The sequence below is a fragment of the Panthera leo genome, chromosome F2 (assembly GCF_018350215.1).
Source record: "Panthera leo isolate Ple1 chromosome F2, P.leo_Ple1_pat1.1, whole genome shotgun sequence".
Lineage (NCBI taxonomy): Eukaryota > Metazoa > Chordata > Mammalia > Carnivora > Felidae > Panthera > Panthera leo.
The window spans coordinates 46,550,212-46,564,630 of NC_056695.1; the positions used below are offsets into that span (position 1 = coordinate 46,550,212).

The 14,419-nt window shown below is 43.6% G+C and overlaps 2 protein-coding genes across 2 annotated transcripts in view; one reads left to right on the forward strand and one right to left on the reverse strand.

Moving 5' to 3' along the window:
- The window catches only part of LOC122211306 (translation initiation factor IF-2-like), a 70,812-nt gene that overhangs the window by 48,825 nt on the left and 7,568 nt on the right, over positions 1-14,419 (forward strand). The window lies entirely within an intron of this gene.
- SNX31 (sorting nexin 31) overlaps positions 1-14,419 on the reverse strand; it is a 68,370-nt gene that overhangs the window by 37,203 nt on the left and 16,748 nt on the right. The window lies entirely within an intron of this gene.

The following is a 14,419-nucleotide window of genomic DNA, read 5'->3' on the forward strand; positions in this document are numbered from 1 at the left end:
AAAGAAATTAAAAAAAAAAGTCTTCTGAATGAAGAAGCATGTCACTATCAGGTGAGTAAGCATCCACCTGAGGGCCAGCACTCCCAGCTCAGCCCTCCTTTGCTAACATTTATGCATTCTGCAAGGGGATACCTATGTGCTAGAGACTACTGCAAATCTGGGGACCTGTGAAGTTCTTGGATGAAATGTTCTGGAATGTCAAGGACAGGCTAGAGACACTGGAAAGCCTTCAGAGTGGAGGAAAGTGTGAAGCTGGAGTTGATGTTCAGTGACCACAGAGCGGGGGACCCCAGGAGGAGGCACGGCCAGTGGCCGCTCAGCTGAGCCTCGCGGGGCAGTTGCATCTGGCAGAAGGCTGTTTTTAGCACCTCCCAAATGGGATGCTGTGGGTCCGCAGGACTGCCTCATCTCTGGGAGGCTGATTCAGGTCAGAGCCTCTCTCATCCCAACTCTACAACAGGATTAAACCCGAATGCACCAACACATTCACTGTAGGCAAGGAGCTCACTTCTCTCCTAGGCATTGAGAATGGCAGTGGTTACGTATTCTCCTGGGGAGAACGGAGACAAGAGTCACTCAAATCATTTTCTGTGTCCTAAGCCTACTATACAAGTCAGAATATTAGTAATACAGAGGGGTGGAGGGTAATCTCTTCTTAGTGCCAAGACAATGTGCACCCAGCCTAGGTTACCGCCTTCCTGGTACCAGGCGGGGAGAGAAGAACCAAATGACCAATTGTAAGATTGTTTGCAGATCACAGAATTGGGCTCAGGCAAGCTGACCAAGTGGGACCTTTCCCCTCAACAGGCAACACCTCCCTTTTCCTCACCCTCCCTACATCCACAGATAACATTTCAGGTTTTACAGGCTCCTGGGAGACTCAGCACAACTGCATTGCCCAGGTACCTCAGCCGGCCAGCTACATTAGCGACAGGCTCATTTTTCTTAATTTTGTTATCAAAGGGCAAGCTTTGTCTTTAAATTTTAACGACCCACGTGCCTCCCCCGCCCGCCGCCGCCCGCCATGTGTTATAATTACTAAGTTTCTCTGATTCTGAATCTAAATACTTTAGAAGAGAAAATCCGCTATTTTCCAAATTCAAAGGGTTGCCCCCCCCCATGTTTATGAATATCTACACATTTAGGCAGCATGTATACATAGTATATCATTTATGAATAAATATGCATATGTTTATTATGTACAAATATATTGATAACGCGTGATACTCATAATTGTGCTCTGTGCCAACGGCTTCACATAGGGTAACTCATCTAACTCTTGTAGCGATGCCTTGAGACAGATACGTGTATTAATCCCCCTTCGTCAGATGAGTAAAAGTTCACGAAGGTTAAGTAATTTGCCGGAGGACACTTTGCTAGGGAATGGCAGAGGCAGGATTCCAGACCAGCTCCACGTGACTCTAGGCCTGGGATCTAAACAAGGGACCCAAGAATTCCCAACAATAGGCCTCCCATCCAGCACTGCTATGGCGTCCCCTGAATGCCTGTACTGAGACCCTCACCTCCAGTGTGATGGGATGCGCAGAAGGGGCCTTTGGGAAGTGATTAGAGCTGGACGAGGTTGTGTCCCTCGTGATGGAACTACTGCCCTTTTGAGAAGGGACAGCAGAGGGCCTGTTCTCTTTCCATGTGTACACAAAGAGGACGCAGATTTCTCATAGTTCCAGGAATTTCTATGAAGCCGCCCTGCATTTTATAATGTCCGATACAAATGGAATAACTCTAGCACTTTTTTGATTCTCAAAGTGTCCAAATTTGGATAAGTTACACAAGTACCATGTCGCCACCCTCTACACCAGCATGAGGTGCCATGGTATGCTGCCTCCCTCCGCATGCAATAGGTTTCTGTCTGTGTGACAGGAATTTGTCACTTTTCAAACAGTCCTGTGGCTCCTCCCTGTCAGAACTGGGCTCTGAGTCAGCAAACGCGGATCCTCTTACCAGGTTTTTCCTCCAAGAGTCTGGTGCCAGGACCGTCTGCTTCCCGGCATCCTTTGAGAATCACTCCAAGTTCTTCCACAAAATGTCAGAACGCCTGGTTTCCCTGCACCGTAGCACAGGTCCTGAGCTCCCACACAACCTCAGGCCACACTTCCGTCACCTCTGCTTTCCAGGGGACCTTTGGAAGATTTCCCTAGTTCCCCTGTAGTCATGATAACTGATTGATGATGAAACACAGCAGGGTCCCCAAGGCTCCATATTTAGCTGAGATACAGGTAGTCAGGGGTAATGGGCTCCCCCAGAATTATTGCTGCAAATAGTCTCTTTCTAGGAACACCTTTGCTTAGATGTTGGTTCTTGTGTTCTGGGGCCTATAATCACAAACATCTCTTACCTCAGGGGAAAAACACTCACAAAATGAATGAAAATTTTATTGCTTTTTGGTAAGATTCTAAAGGAAAGCCTAGCATTAATTTTTATTACCACAGTGCAACTCCCAACTCAGACCAAACTGCAGACTGGTAAGATAGCTAAATTACATAAACAGCTAAAATGAAATAAATGCATACCTTTATTAAATTCCTCCACAAAAGTGAGAAAGATTGGATTGGGAGAGCAGGTCAGATTATAGATGGCCCTGAAGTCAGACACTTGAGGATTTTATTAAAAAGGCAGGGGCGCCTGGGTGGCTCAGTCGGTTAAGCGGCCGACTTCAGCTAAGGTCGCGATCTCGCCATCCGTGAGTTCGAGCCCTGCGTCGGGCTCTGGGCTGATGGCTCAGAGCCTGGAGCCTGCTTCCGATTCTGTGTCTCCCTCTCTCTCTCTGCCCCTCCCCCGTTCATGCTCTGTCTCTCTCTGTCTCAAAAATAAATAAACGTTAAAAAAAATTTTTTTTTAAAAGGCAAAAGGAAGGGGGCACCTGGGTGGCTAAGTCGGTTGAGCGTCCAACTTCGGCTCAGGTCGTGATCTCACAGTTCGTGAGTTTGAGCCCCACATCGGGCTCGCTGCTGTCAGCACAGAGCCTACTTCAGATCCTCTGTACGCCCCCCACCCCCCCACCCATCCCCTGCTTGTGTTCTCTCTCTCTCAAAAATAAATAAACCTTTAAAAAAAAAAAGGCAGAAGAAAGCAGAAGGATGGAAACGGAGTGATGGAAAGATTTTGCCTGGTAGTGTGGTGAAAATGGGCAGGAAGAGAGACTGGAGGGTAGGGGACACTCAGAGGTGGCCGCAGTAATCTGCTCACAGGTACCAAGGGACTTGGCTGGAGCCTGTGAAGAAATGGGTTCCAAGCCCAGCGGCTACACCTGCCCCATGTGACCTTATGTAAACCTGGAGAGGCTATTTGCCCCCTGTATTCCTCATTCCTTCTGCTCTAAAATAAGGGCGGTAATAGTGCCCGCCTCACAGGGCTGCAGTCAAGATGCAAGGAAGCAACAAGCGGAAGTTGGAATGGCACTCGCTGCAAACCACTCAAATGGCAGCTGTGTTGTTCTGTTATTGTTAGAAGAAATGAGGAGGGAGTTACGTACCTTTGATTAGAAGCAGTGCCAATAGATAAGATATAAAGGATTCAAGAAAATACTCAGGAAGATATTTTAACATTCACATCGAAGCAAGGAACGTCTGAGTTGTGTCAATTTTACATCTTACACAATCTCTTGACTCTATCTACTTTTCTTCTCCGCTGCCAGCCCCTTAGACCCAACTCACACCTCTTCTCCCTCGGCTCCTGTGATGGCCTCCTCGCTTCCATTCTTACCCTACTACAAAGCACTCGCCACATGGAGCCAGAGAGGTATTTTAAAATGCAAATCTAAAAATGTCCTTCCCTCGCCTAAAACGCTCCAACGTCCTTACGTTGTTCACAGAGGGCGGCTATGCTCGCCACTATACGACCCACGCTGGCCTTACGCTGCCCACAGGACACTCCAGGGAAAAACACAATTTCTCTCTACTCACACCGCTTCTGACACTATCTGGAGTTAGGACAGACCCCACAGGTTAAGGGTTCCGTGCCACAAGACTTCCTCTCCCCAGTTTCAGGTGGCAGTCACAAATCTAGGCCTCCCACACTTCTGGCCAACTGGCTAGAAATCAGGAGTGCCCACAACACCCTCCTCAGGATTGGTAGTTTTCTAGAATGGCTCACAGAACGCAGGAAAGCTCCTTTTACCTACTATTGCCCACTTATTAGAAAGGAAACGACCCACAACCAGCCAAATGGAGGAGGTGCCTAGGGCAAGGTATGTGGAAAGGAGCACAGAGCTTCCATGCCCTTTCCAGGCACACCGAGCATGTTCACCAGCTCCAAAGCTCTCTAAACCCCACAGTTTAGGGACTTTTATGGAGACTTTATCACATAGGCTTTATCACGTGTGATTATTAACTCAATTTCCCTGCGCTTCTCCCCTGTAGACCAGGGGTGGGGCTGGAAATCCCAACCCTGTAACTATGCTTTCCACCAATCCCCATCTTGAAGCTACCTAGGAGCCCCCAGCCACCAGTCTTCTCATTAGCACGCAACAAGACACAGTGATCTTTCCAGAGATTCTAGAGGCTTATAATATCGGAAGCTTTGTGTAAGGCACTCCGATTACCCCCAACACTCAAGAAATTACAAAGGTTTTGGGACGCCTAGGTGGCTCAGTCGATTAAGCGTCTGACTCTTGATTTTGGCTCAGGTCATGATCTCACGGTTTGTGAGATCAAGCCCCATGTCGGGCTCTGTGCTGTCAGCACACTGGGAAGATGAATCCCCATAATATTTGGCTTTGAAAACCATAGGGGCCTAACTTCACGAGTTCTTATCACTCGTGGGGCTTTTAACACTTGAAACTTTACAAATCAGCGGGCTTGGCTCTGGGGGAGCCAGAGGATGATGGAAACTAAATCCTGGCCCTTAAAGAAACAGCATAATATACTGCCCTGCTGAGATACAGCACAGAAGCAGCGTTTGAAAAACACCTGGGTGTACGGGAGAGAGATGTGTTTGTTAATCTTCGTGCCTGCGCTGGAGGGGCCTTTGGGAGACTTGTCCAAGAAACAAAGAGGCTGGCAGGCACCATTTCCCTTCCCTCTCCCCCAGCCAAGATACACAGATACCTGCAGGAATAAGCTCAGCACAAATACTCTCTACCTAGCTTACTAGCAGCGTGCCTCCCCACATTCTCCTGCAGACCTGCCCCCTCCACCCTGACCTCCTCCTGAAGCAGACCAGCACAAACCTTTCTAACACTGTGCACCCCATCCCCGTGTTCTCCTGTAGACTCACACTTTCCAGCACACTCTCAGTAGTCCATTCCAAGGGGCACACCAAGCATGGCAGTGTGCAACCACCCCTGACAAGGGTCAGCACCATCTCAATTTGACCCCCCCCCCCCCAAGTTGCACTGCAGTCCCAGCAGCGCAATGGTGGCAGACAACGGGCCCTGACTGCAGATCCTGCCCACCAATGAAAGCTCTCCGGGGACAATCGCAGGGAGAATGCTCTGCAGTCTCGTGCCACCACAGCTCTGGCAAGTGCTTGGCCTGAGCCAACTGAAGCCCAAGGCGACCCCAGACTGGCCCAGTAACAACACAGAGATCAAACCCTGCCCACAACAGGCAAAGAGAGCCATTACAGACAACTGTACTGAAGGCTAACGTGGCTCAGCCACAACAGTAGGGTGCACATCACACACAAGAGATATCCCTGACACACGAGGTTCAGGTGAACAGGGAACATTGCACTGCAGAGCACTACAGGACCTCTTCTTCATAATGTCACTACTTTCGAGAGCAGATGTAGTTGACTTTCTGAACACACGGAAACAGGCCCAGAGAGTTCATAAAATGAAGAGACAGAGGGAAATGTCCCGAATGAAACAGACAAGGACAAAATCACATCCAGAGAGCTAAAAGAAATAGAGGTAAGTAAAATGCCTGGTAGCAAATTTAAAGTAATGGTCCTAACGATACTCAATGGACGTGAGAAAAGCATGGAGGACCACAGTAAGACCCTTGACAAAGAGTGAGAAAATGTACAAAAGAACCAACCAGAGAAGAACAACTCAGTAACTGAAATTAAAAATACTCTAGAGGAAATAAACAGTGGACTAGAGGAAGCAAAAGAATGGATCAGTGACCTGGAGGACAGAGTAATGGAAAGCAATCAAGCTGAACAGGAAAGAGAGAAAATATAATAAAAAATGAAAATAGATTAAGTGAACTCAGCATATCATCAAGCATAATAACATTCGCATTATAGGGATCCCAGAAGGAGGAGAGAGTAAAAAGGGGCAGAAAAATTATTTGAAGAAATAATAGCTGAAAACTTCCCAAATATGGGGAAGGAAACAGACATCCAGATGCGGAGGCACAGAGAGCCCCCAACAAAAATCAACCCAAGGAGGTCCACACCAAGACACGTAGTAATTAAAATTAAAAAGTAGTGATAAAGAGAGAATTTTAAAGGCAGCAAAAGAAGAGAAGATAGTTACATAAAAGGGAAACCCCATAAAGCTATCAGCTGATTTTTCAGCAGAAACTTTACAGGCCAGAAGGGAGTGGCATAATGTATTATTAGTGCTGAAATGGAAAAATCTGCAACCAAGAATACTCTGTCTAGCAAGGCTATCATTTAGAATAGAAGAAGAGAGAGTTTTTCAGACAAGCAAAAGTTAAAGGAATTCATGACCATTAAACCAGCCTGAAAAGAAATGTTAAAGTGGACTCTTTGAGTGGAAACAGAAGACCACAAGCAGAAATGATAAAACTAGGAAACACAAAAGCAGTAAAATTAACTATATTTATAAAAATAAGTCAATGGATTCACAAACTAAAAGCATGTGAAATATGACACCATATACCTAAAATGTGGGAGACAGAGGAGTAACAATTTAGTGCTTTTAGAATGGGTTCAAACTTAAACAACCATTAATTTAACATAGACTACTACATGTGTAAGATGTTATATAGGAACATAATGGTAACCACAATTTAAAAGCTAGTAATAGGCAAAAAATAAAGAAAAAGGAGGCCAAGTATATCACTAAAGAAGGCCAAGTATATCACTAAAGAAGGTCAGTAAACTTCGGCTCGGGTCATGATCTCGTGGTCCGTGAGTTCGAGCCCCGCGTCGGGCTCTGTGCTGACGGCTCAGAGCCTGGAGCCTGTTTCGGATTCTGTGTCTCCCTCTCTCTGACCCTCCCCCGTTCATGCTCTGTCTCTCTCTGTCTCAAAAATAAATAAACGTTAAAAAAAATTAAAAAAAAAAGAAAATGAAAGGACAGAGATACATTATCATGCAAATGGAAGTGAAAAGAAAGCTGGGGTAACAATACTTATACGAGACAAAACAAATTAAAACAAAGACTGTAACAAGAGACAAAGAAGGACACTACGTAATCATAAAGAGAACAACAAGAAGATATAACAAGTGTAAATACTTATGCCCCCAACATGAAAACACCCAAATACATAAAGTAGCTAATAACAAACATAAAGGAAGTAATTGATAGTAATACAATAATAGTATTGTATATAGAGGACTTTCATACCCTATTTACATGAATTGATAGGATTATGTAAACAGAAAATCAATAAGGAAACAGTGCCTTTGAATGACACATTGGATCCAATGGATCTAGCAGATATATTCAGAATATTCCATCCTAAAACAGCAGAATACACATTGTTTTCAAGTGCACATGGAACATTCTCTAGAATAGGTGACATGTTAGGCCACAAAAGAGGTCGCAACAAATTCAAAATGATCAAAGTCATACCATGCATCTTTTCCAACCACAATCCTGTGAAACTAGAAACCAACCACAAGAAAAAATCTGAAAAGAATACAAATACATGGAGACTAAATAACATGCTACTAAACAATGAGTGGTTCAACCAGGAAATCAAAGATGAAAACAAAAAATACATGGAGACAAATGAAAATGAAAATTCAATAGTCCAAAATCTTTGGGATACAGAAAAAGCTGTTCTAAGAGGAAAGTTTATAGCCATACAGGTCTCCCTCAAGAAACAAGAAAAATCTCAATAAACAACCTAACCATTACACCTAAAGGGTCTAGAAAAAGAAGAACAAAACCCAAAACCCGAAAGCAGTGGAAGAAAGGAAGTAATAAAGTTTACAGCAGAAATAAATGAAATGGAAACTTAAAAAAAAAAAAAGAAAAGATCAATGAAACCAGAAGCTGGTTCTTTCAAAGATCAATAAAATTGATAAATCTTTAGCCAGACTCAGAGAGAGAAGACAGACTCAAAATCAGAAATGAAATAGGAAAAATAACCAACATCACAGAAATACAAAGAATTATAAGAGAATAGTAGGAAAAATCATATGCCAACAAATTTGACAACCTAGAAGAAATAGATAAATTGCTAGAAACATATAACTTCCCAAAACTGAATCAGGAAGAAAGAAAATTTGAACAGACTGATTACCATTAATGAAACTGAATCAGTAAACAAACCAGCAAACAAAAAAAAAAGCCCTCCCCCAAACCAAAAATCCAGGGCCAGATGACTTCATAGACAAATTCTGCCAAATAGTTAAAGAAGAGTTAATATCTATTCTTCTCAAACTAATCCAAAAAATAGAAGAGGAAGGAAAGCTTCCAGCTTCATTCAATGAGGCCAGCATTACCCTGATACTAAAACCAGATAAAGACTCCACTAAAAAAGAAAACAATATCCCTGACGAACACAGAGGCAAAAAATCCTCAACAAAATATTAGCAAACCAAATTCAACAATACATTAAAAAAAAAATCATTCATCACAGTCAAGTGGAATTTATTCCTGGGATGCAAGGGTGGTTCAATATTAGCAAATCATCCAATGTGATACATTACATCAATAAGAGGGTAAAAAAAATGATCGTTTCAACAGGTGCATAAAAGGCATTTGACAAAGTACAACACCCATGCATGATAAAAACTCTCAACAAAGTAGGTTTAGAGGAAACACACCTCAACATAATAAAGACCACATAAGAAAAACCCATAGCAAACATCATACTCAATGGTGAAAAACTGAGAGCTTTTCCTCTGAGATCAGAAACAAAACAAGGATGTACACTATTGTTTAACATAGTACTGGAAGTCCTAGTTACAGCAATCACACAAGCGGAAGGAATAAAAGGCATCCAAATTGGTAAGGAAGAAGTAAAACTTTGACTATTTGTAGATGACACATTGCTAAACAGAGGAAACCCAAAAGACTCCAGGAAAAAACTACCCAAACTGACAAATTTTCAGCAAGGTCACAGGATACGAGATCAATATACAGAAATCCACTCTATTTCTATACGCTAATAATGAAGTAGCTGAAAGAGAAATGAAGAAAGCAGTTCCATTTACAGTTGCACCAAAAAAATAACAAAATACCAAGGAATAAATTTAACCAAGGAGGTGAAAGACCTATATTCTGAAAACTATAAAACACTGATGAAAGAAGTTGAAGATGACACAAATGGAAAGCTACTCCATGATCATGTATTGAAAGAACAAATACTGTTAAAATGTCCATACTGCCCAAAGTAATATACTGATTTAACGTAACCCCTATCAAAATACTGACAGCATTTTTCACAGACCTAGAACAAAAATCCTAAAATTTCTTTTTTTTCAAAAATTTTTAAATGTTTATTTATTTTTGAGAGACAGAGCACGAGCAGGGGAGGGGCAGAGAGAGAGGGAGACACAGAATCCAAAGCAGGCTCCATCCAGGCTCTGAGCTGTCAGCACTGAGTCCAACGCGGGGCTCAAACTCATGAGCTGTGAGATCATGACCTGAGCCGAAGTTGGACGCTTAACAGACTGAGCCACCCAGGTGCCTCCAAAATCCTAAAATTTCTATGGAACCACAAAAGACCCCAAATAGCCAAAACTATCCGGAGAAAGAACAAAGTTGGAGATATCACTATTCCAGATTTCAAGATATACTATAAAGCTGTAGTAATCAAAACAGTACAATATTGGCCCCAAAACAGACACACAGATCAAAGGAATGCACTAAACAGCCCAGAAAATAAAACCACAATTATACGGTCAATAATCTTTAACAAAAGAGGCAAGAATATGTAATGGAAAAAAGTCTCTTTAACAAATGGTTTTGGGAAAACTGGAAAGCTACATGTAAAAGAATGAAGTTGGACCACACACAAAAATAAACTCAAAATGGATTAAGGACCTAAATATGAGACCTGAAACCATAAAAATATACATATACACAAAATACACAAAAATGTCATTGGTATTTTGATAGGGATTACATTAAATCTATAGACTGCTTCAGGTAGTATGGATATTTTAACAATTTATTTTCTTCCAGTACATGAGCACGGAATATCCTTGTATTTGTTTATGACGTCTTTAGTATCTTTCACCAGCGTTTTATAGTTTTCAGAGCACAGGTCTTTCACCTCCTTAGTTAAGTTTATTCCTAGGTATTTGATTATGTTTTGGTTCAAGGACCACCCAACTCTTTGCCATTGGTTAGAATCAGACACACTGGTGGCCACTGGCCCACAATCTCCCTCCTTTTCTCCAACATGTTCTACCAGTTGCCTCAGCCAACAGGGTTCTGATTCACACTCTCCTTCAACTTCTCCACTTTCCCCAAGACTCTAACCACATTTACCTCTTTCCTCATTCCCACCGGTTGACCTCATCTTCTACAAGTCATAGAAGAAACATCAAGAGGGGACTCACTCTACTTCTAATCACACACCTCGGACTGTGCCTGTAGTCATGCCCAGTGTCTCTCCTTGCCTCACATTCAGTGTGAGAGGTGTCCTTCCTCCGCTCAAGCCCAGTCTGTGCTGGGTCCTCCTTCCTTTAGTACTTGGTGCCATTCATTATTGAGGCCAACCCCACCCACTCCCATTTTCAAACTCCTTCTCTAGTGGTTACTCACCACTAGCAGGCAAACCTACTCAAGTCTCTTTGATCTTTTTTTTTTTTTTCTCATCTATTTATTTTAGAGAGAGAGAGAGCATGTGAGTGGGGGAGAGGAGCAGAGGGAAAGAGAGAAAGAATCTTAAGCAGGTTCCAACTCAGCACAGAGCCCAACTTGGCCTCTACCCCACAACTGTGGGATCATGACCTGAACCGAAATCAAGAGTTGGACATTCAACTGACTGGGCCACCGCCCAGGCACCCCATGTCCCTGTCATCTTAAACAGAAACACAGAGACTCTGGGTGGATCACCACCAAGAAAAAAAAAGGGGGGGGGTTCCCATGGGAGAAATATCTCTTTTCAGCACTTCCATGGGCTTTGAAAGAGTCATATGTTTAAAGAAAACTGAGTATTTTTTTTTCTTTTACATGATGCCATTTTAACTCCAGGAAAAATAAGAGTTTTCAAGAAAGTAAAAGTAATCATGAACATTACTTGTTCAGTAGTAAGAAATCTGTACATGTTATAGGGATCAAAATGCTAAGAATTTAATTTTTTTAAAGAGTTTCATAACAAAATTGGGGTGAAGGAAATGGAAGAAGGTGATATAAGAAAGCGGCAATCCTCACCCTCCATCACAGTCAGCAGATTATGTCTACAAGTTGAAGAATAAGAGAAAGTTAGAGATGTATCTCATTAACCCCCAGGTTTTTAAATACCTGAAGAAAAAACTAAAAGATTTGAAAGTCACCGCTTCTGAAGAGCAGGAGAAGCTTATGTTCTTCTAATCTGTTTTAGTGCCATTTTACTTTGGAAACCACAAGCACATTTTGCTTTGATTAAAGAAAAATGAACATGTTATGACAATATGGCAAAGAGGAGAAACAATGGCAGTAAGAAACCTTCATATTATGAGATACAAGCAAGTGCACAACAGGTGACACGTTTTAGATTCGGAGCGGTGACCAAGAGGAATTTGGCTCTCTTTGTGGTATTTGAATTTTGCCAGAACATATATAATTAATAAAATGTAAGAGCAATACAAAAACACAATCAGAGGGGGAAAGGCCAACTTCGTGGATTTGGGATGTAAAAAATAAAACCTTACCTAGGCTGTCATCTTGATCTAGGGTGGATCAGGAATCAAAATACACAGTTCACGCTGCAAAATCAAATGCACTTGTCTTTAAGAAACGTCGCAATCCTCTAATACCATGGGCTCCCTCAACACCCTTCAAAACCCTTTCTAATTCTTTTCAAATTGAATTTAACAACTTGTGAATTTTTTGAATTTTTCCAAGAAGATCCATCAGTGTGTTTTATTGGTATTCTGCTCTGAGGCAGAATAATGGTAGCCATGGTCCTTATTCCTGAGGTTTCTTACCCAAGAAAATCCACATTGGGATTGCCAAGCTCTTACTTTCCATCACACTTAATAATGGGCTATAATCGTTGCACTGTAAGGCAAACATTCGTAAGAGGAAATGGGGGAAGAGTCACTTCCCCGGTCCCCCCGAACAAAGCCAGAGTGATCTAAACTTCCTGAGTAAGTTGACCCTAACTTCCAAGGCACACAACGCTACTCCAGATACCTTCTCTGTCTTCTTTTTCTCACACATGTTGTTCACACAAGGCCATAGAACACTGCAGTTTAAGAATCAGGAACATAAAAATGTCTTTAGTCTAAAGACTTCAATTTTGCCTTTTCAAAATTGCCTTGATCTCCAAGGCGACCACAGGGCAAAAACAGAAAACGGAGGAAGTCAGGGGAGTCCAGACACACAAAACAAGAGGGACATGGTTAGGGGCAGGGCTGGGCAGGCTACCGCCACTCTAGAAATTTCTCATAACACCAATAGAGCAGGGGCTCTGGATCCAGCTTCCCTGGGTTCAGATCCCAGTTCCTTCACTTCTGAGATATGTGCCCTTGGCCAAGTTAGCTAACCTGAAAAAGAGATACTAACAGCACCTCCTTCAGCAAGTTGTAGAGGATAAATGAGACAGTGCGCATTAAGCACCAGGTCTTGCCCAGATTAAATCATCCTGTAGAGGGAAATCCCTCTTGTTTTTCCAGCCTGCATCTGATCATCCTTGATAAAGGCTCTCCTGAGAAGGGCGCCAGGATGCTTGCATGCATTCATGTTTCGAATGTTGCGTGTCCTTGCCCAGAGACAGGAAGATGCTCTTGTACCTGCCGCATCCCGGAGAGCCAGGCCCAGGAGCATGCGATTGCCCAGCAATAACCACTTGGCAACTGCAGGCCAAGCACTTTCAGGAGCAGTGAAAATATGCAGGGGGGGTCTGTGTAATATTGAGGCGGGCAAACTGCCTAATCCCTGTCCCTTGGGCTCTTTCAGTTTGGCACATCCACATATCACCGCCGCTCATTCCAGTTCTCCCGGCTCCCACCCGCCCTGCAGTAGCGATCTTGCTGCAAGCTTGGTGGGCCGAATCTCTCCCGCGCTGACGGCATCTATTCGCCACCAATAAATCGCTCTGGCCCTGAAAGGCGGTCAGGGAAGGGTCTACTGGACGTTGGAGTAGACTCACCCCCAATACTAACTGGCTACCGCTTCCCTTTTGCTAATATCCGTCCTGAGTCTTGCAGGCCGCCAGATACTATGTGGCTTGTTGTTTTGGTCTCTAATGGGAAGAAAAAGCTAAAGTATAATAATCTCATCTCCCTGCCCACCCCAGAAATCTTCCAATACCAGCTTACATATCACTTTCTTTGGAAGATCTCCCGGACACACACTCATCCTATGGCAGGGCCTTCCGGCCCTTTTCTCACACGGTCACGCAGAGAGAATGATATTTGTCCTTCACACTGGGGTAAGTGGGCACAAAGCCACTGGCAGGGCCCGCAAATGCTGCACCAGGGCTAAGAAGGTAGAAATCTCAACACAGCCCCCACTCTCTTCTGGAGCATGGCCCTGTATCATGCCGCGTGGTCCTGTGGCACAGCGTGTGGTCCTATATCACAGTACTCATTACACTTAGCGACATGCCCAGTGACCTGTCTCCCCAACAAGACGGTAAACTCCGTGAGCTGGACTGGGTGCCATTCGCTGGTGTCTCCCCCACCTCTCGAGCAGTGTTGGCTCGTAGCGGGCATGCGCTTCATACTTGTTCAACGTCTGAACAATAAAAGGGACAGCATAAAGCAGGACAGGGGCACAAGGAGCATAGAACCACCTGCCTGATTTAAATTTAGTTTCTTGGGGCACCTGGGTGGCTCAGCCGGCTAAGCGTCTGACCCTTGATTTCAAGTCTCACGGATGGTGAGATCGAGCCCCACACGGGGCTCTGCGCTGACAGCACGGAGCCTGCTTGGGATTCTCTCTCTCTCCCTCTGTCTCTGCCCCTCCCTCCCCACCTCTCAAAAATAAATCCATAAATATCAATTTTTTTTTTTTTTTAAAAACACCTTAATTTCATTGTCAAAATCTTTAACCTCCTTTGTAAACATCTTTAGAAGCAAAGTGACCTCTGTTTTACCCTCCTTTTGGAGACAAACAGAAAACAACCAGAAGGAAAATCATCCTCAAAGACGTTGA